Below are 12142 nucleotides of genomic sequence, written 5' to 3' on the forward strand. Positions count from 1 at the left end.
GAGGTAAAACTTAACCATCAACATTTTTTTTTAGTTTTCCAGGTAAATGCTAATATTTAGTCAGTGCTGAGAACCACTGGTCTAAAAAAATGCCACATTGTAAGAACACTGTTCGGTTTGTTTGATTTTTGTATATTTTGAAGAAATAAATAGAAACAAGCTCTAGTCCCTTTTTCCTCAAAATGTCACCTCATGGGGTTTGAGGGAACACATTTATATTTGAATCATCATCTCCATAGCTCAATTCTACAGTTTTTAGATGAGGGCATCAGTACCTGCTCTCTTCATAATTCACTGAGTATCATGGAAAGAAAAATGAAAAGGTGCAAATTCAATCTGGCCAAGAAACTTTCTGGTGGAGAAACATTAGTCAGGAGGAAGTTTCAGGAAAGAGTTCAAAACTGACTTTACATAGAATCTCAGTCTTTCTTACTTCAGATACCTCAAGAGAGAAGACCCTGGAAGATCAAAAGAAGGTCAGCTTTTACCCCTGGTGAAGAAGATACAGAAAAATCAAGCTAACAAAAATTCATCCCTTAATTAGATGGAACAGCCAAAGCTAAGGAGAGTCTGAGACTGAGGTGGATGATGCTGGAAAGCAGAATACAAATTCTGGTAGGGCTTGTATACCAGGATTGCCTGCCAGTGTCCACTGCCAGAAAAAGAATTCAGAGTTGAGAGGAAAAGAATTCTTCTTGTTGGATCTGAAGATGAGTGCTCTCATCGGCAGCACATATACTAAAATTGGAACAGTACAGAGAAAATTAGCATGGCCCCTGCGCAAGGATGACACACAAATTCGTGAAGCGTTCCATGTTTTTTGACCCAGAGGGAGGATAAGGAGAGGAGGGAGGTGGGAGGGGGATTTGGGAGGGGGAACTCATGTCCACCCGGGGCGGATTCATGTCAATGTATGGCAAAACCAACCAATATAATATTGTAAAATAATTCGCCTCCAGTTAAAAAAAAAAAAAGAATCTGAAGATGAGATTCAACCACGACTGAGGATACTTTATGGTTGATCAGAAAACCTAGACATTACATTTTCTTCAAAAGCTTATTTTATACAATTGTTATACATTCGGCGTGCATGTATTTTTTTTAAGTAGGAATAGAAATTGTAGCATGAAATTTCGAATATCCCAGATCTTAGAACCACCAGGAGAATCTCTATGAAACAGGAACATAGGATCTCTGAGCTTTGGTGGACCAATAAATTTTGACATAGGCAGAAGTACCCCCAAATACTAAAGTTACTGAAATTTATAAAAGTGACCAAAATAAATGTCAGAGTTGCTGCCTTAGGATTACCAGATTTTAAAGTGCAAATAATGAATTGGCACCAGAAAGACAGAACATTTTCTCAGTATAACGAGGTATAAACTATCTGCCAGGTAGACTCAAAGAGCACCTTGCCACTGGCTTCTCCCTACCTAACCCATTAGCCCCAGCAGAGAACATAGGCCCTGGAGTCATCCAGCTGGACTTCAACCCCATGCTCCTAATTCTCATTGGAAGCTGCTCTGCTTTCCAGATGCCCTCACATCCTGCAAAATCTCAACAGGAGCTATCCCCATTCTCATCCCGTTTACCTGGTGCGTCAAATCTATTATATGTTGTTGTTCAGTCGCTAAGTTCTGTCTGACTCTTTGCGACCTCATGAACTTCAAGGAGCCCACCAGGATCCTCTGTCCTCCACTCTCTCCCGAAGTTTGCTCAAATTCATGTCAATTGAGTCAGTGATGCTATCTAACCATCTCATCCTCTGCCTCCCTCTTCTCCTCTTGCCTTCAATCCAACATCAGGGTCTTTTCCAATGAGTCAGCTCTTTACATCAGGTGGCCAAAGGATTGGAGCTTCAGCTTCAGCATCAGTCCTTCCAATGAATATTTGGGGTTGATTTCCTTTAGGATGGACTGGTTTGCTCTCCTTGCAATCCGGAAAACTCAACTGTTTTATCCAGCACCACAGTCCAAAAGCATCAAATCTACAGGGCAAAATAATTTGCTGTTGATTTGGGGGTTGTGATATGGCCCCCTCTGCAAGACTTGTCATTCATGTTTTCTGACTTCCAAATATTATTTTGTCTGATGTGCACACACAACATGAAATCAGTCTATCCTGCCGAGGTTATGTTTTTGCTGTTGACTCTTCCAGAAGTTTAGGATTTTTGCCTTTAATCATACTCAGGGCCACAATTTTACATTTCCTTGCAAAATTCTCAAAGTGACTCAAGGTTTGCTGTAGCTCCTCTTCTGCGACAGGCTTTGAGCTTCCTTTGTCCTTAGTGCGAATATCTGTATTCCACTGCCACTCAGTCCCTCGTTACACACTGGTTCAAATCATTTATCTGTAGATTAATTCAAAAGACTCTGAAAATAGGATATGAATCCCAAGCTTTTTACTGCTACTTATCATTTTTTTTCTGTTACCATTACTACCAAGCGAAATCTGCATGAAGTCCTTTTAATACATGTCCTGCACTGTTCATCTTACATACAGCAGCTGGCCTTGTCCCAGGTGTGAGCTGCTAAATGACTCCAAATACATGACAATTCTTTGAAAGAAGAATTATTTTTGACACGCCATCATGTTTTTCTAGTGGCCAGGACACAGTAGATAGCCTCTCTGTAATAGGACTTGAGAAGCATCCATTTTATCCAGTTTTCTTCCCCACTAGGCAAACCACATGACTGGCCGTGGTTCTCACCAGGTGGGTGATGGCAGGGGTCTCAGATAATGGCCCCACAGAAGCCTCTGCTGTTATGTGACCACAAACCGGACACTTGACCTTTGAGTGACTCGTCAGGTCATCTTATAATAATCTTTGGGCCCTGTACTTATAGGTTGGTTGGTTTGATTTTAAACCATAGAAGTGGGACTTCCCTGGTGGTCCAGTGGTTATGACTCCCCACTTCCAATGCACAGGGTGCAGGTTCAATCCCTGGTAAGATCCCACGTGCCCCAGGGTGCAACCAAAAAAAACTAAATCATAGAGGCATTAAGAGCTCCTTAGTCTAAGCATTACAAAAAACAGAAACTTATAGGAGAAATAAAACCAGAAAGTTGGCTTTTTGACTTAAAAAAAAAAAAAGAAGAAGAAGGGAACTTTGGATTTTTCAAGGGAAAGAGCAGCTTTAGAGCAAATATTTTGCTACTATACACATATTCCCAGGGGAGAGGCCAGCCTTTCCATCCTCATGGAAGGAGAAACTCAGGGAGTAGGTGTGACTGCTGGAAACAGGCAGTTATCTGGGTGAGAATGGTCCTCACTGCCCAGCTCCAAGATGTGGAATAGACCCCTCTGATTGATTCTGAAGACTCAGCTCTCCTCCTTCCCCGAACCCACGTCACATAATGTCTGAGAAGCTTCATCTAGAGATTTCAGCACCAGGACAGTTGTGCAGTTGGCACTTGGCACAAGGAGGCTGACCCTGCAAAGGGGCAACCAAGGCCCAGCTCGGACTACACTTGCCAAGCCCAAGCCCTGGCACTGGCTTGTGTCCACGTGGAAGAAGAGGAGCCTTTTCCTCCACACCAAAGGCACAGTCTGTTCTCCAAGCCACGTGCCCGTAGGCCTGAGGGTGTCGAGAGGCAGCACACGCTGACAGCAACACAAAGATCCAGTACAGGCTAGTGGAAGCTGTGGATGATTGTCCAAAAGTGTGTGTGTGTGTGTGTGTTATGATGGGGGAAGAGGGGGCGGCCAAAGGGCAACACAACCCGGTCAGGCTCTACACTCCTCTGCATGAAATGAAAGGCACAGCTTCCCTTCCTCAGCTTTTGATCAAGCATCACAGTTGAATGTTCTCTTGGTTATCAGAGGATATTCAGTCTCCAATCTCTCCTCTTACTCTTCTCATAAGTCCTGCCCCATCTGATGATGCCCTCTTTTTCCCTGAGAGGTACCAGTCTCCCCCAGTAGAGTAATAAAAGCTCATCCCTTGCTCCCTCTTTGCATATTACAACATCCAAGGCGTTTGCTGAATGACAAGGCCTTTGTTAGTTATCAATGGATGCATCATCAATTACTCAAAACTTAGCAATTTAAAACAATAAGCATACTTCTTCCTTATGAGTCCAGAATCCAGGAATGGCTGAGCTAAGTCACTCATGAATCTGCAATCAAGATGTCAGCCCAGATGGCAGTCATTTGATAAGAGACCGCCAAGCCCACCCGCAGGGCTGCGGGTGGGTCCAAGTTCCTCTCTGGCTGTTGGTTGGAAGCTTCAGTTCCCCATCAGAAAGACCTTTCCATATGGCTGCTGAGAACATGGCAGCCGACTTCCCCTGCCCTCAAGCCAGTGATCCAGGAAAGACAAAACCAGGGAAGGCAGCAAGTTTCCACTGTATAGCACAGGGAATTGTACTCTGTGTCCTATGGGAACTAAACCATAATGGAAAAGAATATTTTTAAAAGAATGTACATATGTGTAACTGAATCGCTTTGCTATACAGCAGAAATCAACCCGACACTGTAAATCAACTCTACTTCAATAAAATAATTAAAAAAAAAAAACAGTGGGTGCCAAGAGTGCCAGAGACAAGCTGTAATCTTTTATAACCTGATTTCAGAAGGGACTCATCACTTCTGCTGAACACTGTGGATGACACAGACCAACCCAGAGACAGTAGGGTGGGGGGAATTCCACGAAGGTGTGACTGACAGGCGTCAGGGACCATCAGGGGCCATCATAAAGGCTGGCTCCTGCAGAAGCAATCCCTTAGCTGTCCAGAGAAGGCAGGGTTCACGCACTACCAATGAAATGTTCACACTGAAAAGCAGGTCCTGTGTTTGTTCTTATCTCACCCGGGGCCTTTCACAGCTTTATTTGCATAACCCCCAGAAAGATTTGCAAAAACAACACACTCCTTCACACATTTTAACATTGATACTCAAAATTTCATGTCATAATGTTTCAAGGCTGCAAAGAATATAATTTCTAGCATGTTGTGAATTTTAAGATTTAAATAGAACTATTACATCGTTTTGGGGAGAAAAAAAAACCAAAGTTCAAGTTCATTCAGTTTGGCAGATACCCTTGGGGCACAAGCCAGACCCATTGTTCCACTTGCCTCTTGTGGTTCCCTACTTCATTCAGGCCCTGGCCTGGTTATTGTTGAAATTTTTGCCAGTTCATTGATGCTTTTAAGGAGATTACATTTCTTTTTACCTGGAATTTTAGTTGTTTTCAATGGAAGTGTCATTTGTATGAGAGCAGCACTCCAGGTTTCAGGAGTGTGCACCACTTTGTTTTTGAATAGTGGCAATTATAGGATATCATACCTCTCCTGAAGCCTTTATTCTATTATTTTAAAAATATTTATTTGTATATATATCTCAGTTTATACACACATGTATATTTTCCTCTTTGCCCTGAACTTTCAAAAGAAAATAAGAAATCTCCTTTATATGTGGGATCGAAAGAACAAAAAATAAAGGCAAACAAAAGAGAAAGGAAGGAAAATATCTTAAAGATTTCAAGCTAGAAAATATTTTTTAAAACAAGTCATATAAAGATGAGCCTTAAAGGAAATGATTGTTAAATTCAAACACAGCAAAAATCAAGACCTTCAAGGCACTGGAAGATACCATAAAGAATGGGAAGACCAGGGAACAGATATTTGAAACATCAATAACAAGCTAATATCCAGAGTATATAAAGAATTCTGTGAATAGCAAAAGATGAATATTTCATTTGAAAAATGAGCAAAAGACTTCACAAAGGGACGTCTGAAATAAACATTTAAAAAATAACTCAACCTCACTGGTCATTTGGGAAATGCATATTAAAACCAATTTGGCCAAAAGGCTTAAAGTTTGAAAATCTCAAACTTTGGCCATGACCTAGAGTGAAGAAAATCTCTTACATTAGCCGTGGAAGTGTCAATAAAAAAAAACATTTTTCTAAAATTTCCACTTTAGAAAAAAGACTTGGGAGAACTTAGCAAAAGTGTACACATATTATACAACCCAGGAATCCTACTACTCAGTATATGCCTTAGAGAAATGTGCACATGCATTCTAGAAGCATGTATAAGAATGTTCACAGCAGCACTCGCTTACATAGCTAAAACCCAGAAGTAATCCAAACACACAATAGGATAGCTAAATAAATTGTAATATATACACACAGTGGAATACCCTAAATCACATACTCTGTTAGGCCATAGATTTAACATGAATATATCTGTCCACTCATCAGTCCCTCAGCTGACAAGTATATTCAAACGCCAAAGGGATGCATAATCTGGTTCTCAGGTGACATCAGACACCTGTTCTGAAACCAACGGTTCAAAGTTTCCATGGCCAGTACATCAAGACTACATGGCTCTTGGATACAGAACAAGCTCTGAAGATGAAGTGGCAAAAATCTCCCATTTTTTCCCCTGTTTCAATAACCAGATAAAATCAAAATATGTTTCAAGGACATACTGATAGGTAGAAAAGAGGACTGCCATTGTTGGTGTCATTTCACAGATGGGGGACTTTTAGACACTTTTAGAACCTGGATCATTGCCATGATGTCTATGAACTAAAACAGAAGTCAGAAAACTTCGTCTGAGAGAAGGGCCAGATAGCAAAAACTCTAGACTTGCTATAATGGATCTTTGTGGTGACTATTCAATTATGTACATGAATGGACCTGGAAGGATTCCAATATAACCATGTGTGGATACCAAAAATCTAATTCCATGTCATTTTCTTATATGTGTCATGAAATAGTATTTTTCTTTTTTTTTCTTTTTTCTGACCCCTCCCAATCGAAATAGTATTTTTCTTTTAATTTTTCAACCATTTAAAAATTTAAAAATCCAATCAACTATACTTAAATAAAAAATATTGATAAAAATTTAAACAAATAAAAATAAGCAGATAAATATGTATGTGTATATGTCTATATTTGTTGTTGCTGCTCAGTTGCTAAGTCATGTTCACCTCTATGCAACCCCATGGACTGCAGCACTTCAGGTTTCTTTGTCCCCTACTGTCTCCCAGAGTTTGCTCAAATTCATGTCCATTGAGCCGGTGTATATATAAATATATATATATATATATTTATAGATAGATATATATAATATATATATATATATCTTAGCCCACAGGCTATACAAAAGCAGGTAATGGAATGGATTTACCCACAGGTCTTAGTATGCTGACCAAACAACTATGTGAACTTTCCAGCTGCCTTCAGTATCAAAGCAAGGTAGGTCTTGGCCAATTGTTCCACAGCCAAATATGCTAGAAGAGAACCTATTAAACCCCAAACCATCTTGCCTAGCTCACATGTGATGCCTTTAACCCTTTAAGTAGTGGAAGCAAGATATGTAAACATTGGGGTAACATAGAACAGGAACAGAGAGCAAAGGTTGGAATCCAGGCTCCACCGCTAATGGGCTGTGTGACCTTGGCCATAACAACTTAAACCCCTTTCCTCATCTATAAAAATGGAAATAATAACACATGCACAGTCATCTGTTATGTGCAGTTATGTATTCTTCTACCCTTGAACTTCAAAACCCATTCTTTTCAACATTAACTACATCCTGCTTTATTTCCTGTCCCCAATTCAAGTTCCACTGATGCAAACACTTGTGAGAATTCACCAGGTTCACATTCTTCAACATCCTTGGCTCTTCAGCTATGGGTCTTGAAAGGTCACCTCCCATTTTTGTCATAACTGTGTTGCTCTGTTTGCTCTAAATCATAGCAACTGGAGAGAATGCAAATTGGAACACAGTTTGGCAAAATGTATCAGGTACCTTCAGACCCTCTCAAAAGTGTTTTCATCCAGTATTTCCGTTTCAGGGAATCTATCCTAAGGTAGCAATCTGAAACACAAGCCAAGACTAATGAGCAAAGAGAACCATCAAGGCATACGTCATAACAACAACAGTAAAAGGATTTTGAAAATTTTCACCATGTGGGGGAGGGAAAGAAATATATTTTTAACTCTTTATATGTTAAAATGATTATGTATAATATATATTATGTATATTACATGATGAATGTAATATCATGCATATGAGACCACCTAAAGCATCAATAAATCTTATTTTAATACTAATTTAGAGCTATCTGGAGCCCCAATATCGTAGGTTTCCAGTATAATGGACCCTATCTCATTATATATATTGGAAAGCCAACCTGACTCATGGTGAATGACTCTGTGATACAAGAATTTGCCTTGCATCAAGAGTGCCTTGTTATAAATTAAAATATTCCTCTCAAATATTACTTGACCACCTCATCCATAAAGGATAGAGCCTCAGATTTTGTTCCACTGTTCTCACATCATTAGCATACGGCACCACACCAACCACTCAGCTTCTCTAAGAAGCTTGCCATCTCCCCACATACTCCTGGGAATGAGGGCCACTAGCCAGGATTTAATCAGATAACCTCAAACCACACTTGAAAGTTCACTCCACACAACCCATATCTGTGTCAGAGTGTAAACAATTTTTGGTCTGAGAATCCAAAATGATAGAGCTAGCCTGAACTGAGATGGGGAAGCCTGCGGTGAAGTAGATTTGGAGAGGTGACAATTTGGAATTCAGTGTCAGCCACGCTAAATTCAAGAAACCAAGTGGAAATCTTGAGGAGGCAGGCAGAAATGTGAGTTTGGAACTCAGAAGACAGAAGTCAAGGCTGGAGCACTCATCATTGTGGGAATTGTCAGTACATAGATGATGTTTAAGTCCATGAGACAAATGGCTTCACTAAAGGTGCAGATAGAGAACATAAGAGGTCCATGGAAGGAGGCTTCAGGCACTCAACATCAGGAAATTGGTTAGATGGGAATGAGCAGCTCATGGTAGGAGGAAAACAAAAGATGTACACCACGCAAGACATGAAAAAATTGGGACTTCCCTGGTGGTTCTGATTCTGCACTTCCAAGGAAGGAGGCACAGGTTCGATCCCTGGTCAAGGAACTAAGATCCCACGTATCACACAGCAAAAAGAAAAGATAAAGCATTTTAAGGAACCATCCTCTGTGTCAAAAGCTGTTGACAGTTCAGCAGTGATGACAATCTCTCACAACAGCTGCAAACTAGTTGGTACAAGTGACTGAAACCAACCACTACATCTAAAATCCTAAGTCTAGGTTATTTCATTCTTGATATGGAACTTCATTATCCCCATCCTCACTGTTGGTGATTCAGTGAAGTCCTCTCCTTGTAAAAGTTTGCATCGACATTCAACTATGTTATTCTCAACCCAGAAACCCAGGGTGATGAACAGAGAAGAGGATAAAGTTGCCAGCCACCACAAGGTCCAGCTGTTACTCAGACCCTGACGTGAGAAGACAGAGAAGGAAGGGAGTTTCAAGCCCCACAGTGAAAGATTTCCTCCTTGCGTACATGGTTAGCAACCCCTTGATAGTGAACGGACTCTCCTTAAGGAAGATGTTACGTGCATTTCAGTAAGATTATTTTTCAAAGTGACATTCATCTCTATCATCCAGGAAGACATTTCTGAAAAATGCTCAGGCCATTGAACCATCTCACTCCTTTTCATGCTCCAGTGGATTTCTCCTTCTTCTTTCCCTACCTTCCCCCAGAATGTCATGGAGCCTGGCTCTGCCATCTTGACAAAAATATTCCATTACCTTTAGGTGACCTTTCTCTGAGACTTGGAAATGGAGTGCTTCACCGATAAGTCAGACACTGGATGACTTCACTGGTGCTCCCTGAAAGACAGGACTGATGAATAGCTTTTGAACCCTGTTTCCCTAATCCTTCAGGCAGAATTAGAGGCTCTCCATAAGGGTAATCCCAAATGATTCATGATGCCTGCTTCAGCACGGTCACACATCATATAAATACAAATTGACAGTTTGTGCACACTGGCCCCGTGATGGTATTTACTTAAAATCCTCACAAGTACGCTCCCAATGGCTGAACTGAGGACAGTTCTGTATTTAGGGCTGCTAAACAGAGACACCCACTCATCCTATGCCAATCCAGCCACTGGATTGACAGAGAACTTTTGAATATTCAGCTCCCTTTCTGAGCCACCAAGCACTTAACTCCCCTTCAGTCAGGAAATGGGTTTGTGAGTTGATTGCAAGGGTAAACCTTAAAAAAAAAAAAAAAAACAGACAAAAAGATAGTAAGTTGATACATTGGGATAACCCTGCCTTGGCTATCCTGAAGTTTAGAGGGTGAAACAAAAAATCAAGGCTATGGAATAAAAACAGAGCCGGGAAAGATCTGGGTTACAAACAAGATGCTAAGAGTCAGCTAGAGACACTGAAGAGCAGGAATAATCCACCAAGTACTGAAAATGTGAACAAACAACTCGTATGGCACCCCCTCCACGAGAACATTTAATTCCATTATTTTCCAAAAGAATTCTTGATAGACAATAATGAAAAACCGACAGGCAGATACCAACTGTTAGTGTTCTGAATTGGTGTTTTCAGTACTAGGGACCCCACTGCTTCAAAGAAAATGTCCAGAACAGCAATGCTTCTCGCTGAGGGCAATGCGAAGGTCATGTACGCAGTAGCATCCTGACTGCTGTCTCCGGACTCGGGAGGAAAGAGTTGAAAGCAGGATTTGGGAAAGGGCAGAATTCATGTAAATAAAAGCAGAACGAGCTCAGAGCTGCCTCAATACCAGCTTTTACACAGGCTCTTTTGGTGGTTAAACGCAGTGTGAAATAATCTTGTTAATGGTCCGGGGGAGCCCTGATTGCCTTTGTGTGTAAGCCCATTATGTGTTGACTTGAAAGGACTCCTCCTTTCTGACTTTCTCTGACACTCCCTCTAATGCCTCCCCCTTTCTTGTCCAGAGCATGAAGCAGCACCCTTTGGAGATTAGGGAGAAAAGAAAACATCACCAGAGCAGACGAAAAGCTGGCAAGGCTCCAGGCAAAAGACCTGCAAGAAGAAACTGACATTCTTCAAGTCACTTGTATTCCCCCATTGCGCACGACCTCATGGATTTTTACAGTGTTGTTTTCTTACTATTACTCATTGGTAATCAATTCCCTTTTATCATTTGGATAACCCCTTTGGCTTATACACCCTATCCTGCAGTTTAGAAAGTGGAACAGCAACAATAAAAGCTATGGGATGGTAACATGGGTGGGGAAGGGTGAGCTGTCGATGGCATGAGGAGAGGGTCACTGAGAAAGTTCCCTGGTGATCCAGTGGTTAAGACTTAGCACTTTCACTGCCGTGGCCCCAGGTTCAATCCCTGGTTGGGAAACTAAGATCCGGAAAGCCATGTGTACGCTTGGGCTCAAAAAGCAGGTCATTGAAAGTCAAGAGTAAGAGAACTAATACGTGTTGTTGGTATTTACACAGTAAGTTTGTTTACTGTATTTTAACAGATGCATAAACAATCTTCTAAGTGATGCTGATAATCAAGGTGCTCCCTGTTCTTGATTGAATTTGTTTATGGTTTGATTTGTCTGAAGCTACAAGGGCCCAACATAAAATTATAGGCTATAGTAACTCTACTCATAGGAAGAGTGACCAAAGGCTTAGATTTTATATCAAACATGCTAACTGTACCTTTTCTAATTGAGTATCTTACAATATCTAGATCAACAGAATCTACAGATAAAATAAACCAAAAACTCAGTGTCTTTCTCTTAAAAAAAAATCTTTAAGCAAATGAGAAGATAAGCCACAGACTAGGAGAACACATTTGTCAAAAACTCTTAATGTTAACAGTAAGACAACAACCTGATTTTTAAAATGGGGCAAAGATCTTACTTAACAGACACCTCACCAAAGAAGATAAAAATAAGCATAAAAATGTTCTACATTGCATGTTATGAGGGAAATGCAAATTAAAACAGCAAGATACCATGACACATCTTTAGAACAGCCAAAACCGGGAACATGGAAAACACGAAATGCTGGCAAGAATGTAGAATAACAACAACTTTCATTCATTGCTAGTGGGAATGCAAAATGGCACAGTCACTTTGGAAGACAGTTTGGCAATTTCTTACAAAACTAAACATACTTTTACCATACTATCCAGCAATCATGTTCCTTGGTATTTACCCAAGGGAGCTGAAAACTTACATCCACACAAAACCTGCACATGAATATTATAGAGGCTTTATTCATAGTTACCAAAACTTGGATGAAACCAAGATATCCCTGTTGGTGAATGG

The 12142-nt window shown here is 40.6% G+C and overlaps 1 non-coding gene across 1 annotated transcript; it reads left to right on the top strand.

The window, feature by feature from the left end:
• Positions 1-714: 714 nt before the first annotated feature.
• On the top strand, positions 715-821 carry LOC129535440 (U6 spliceosomal RNA). Its single transcript, XR_008681658.1, has one exon. It is a non-coding gene; the product is annotated as a U6 spliceosomal RNA (small nuclear RNA).
• The last annotated feature ends 11321 nt before the right edge of the window (positions 822-12142 follow it).

Source organism: Moschus berezovskii, chromosome 15 (genome assembly GCF_049115385.1).
Source record: "Moschus berezovskii isolate FMDL1 chromosome 15, NW_MosBer_1.0, whole genome shotgun sequence".
NCBI lineage: Eukaryota > Metazoa > Chordata > Mammalia > Artiodactyla > Moschidae > Moschus > Moschus berezovskii.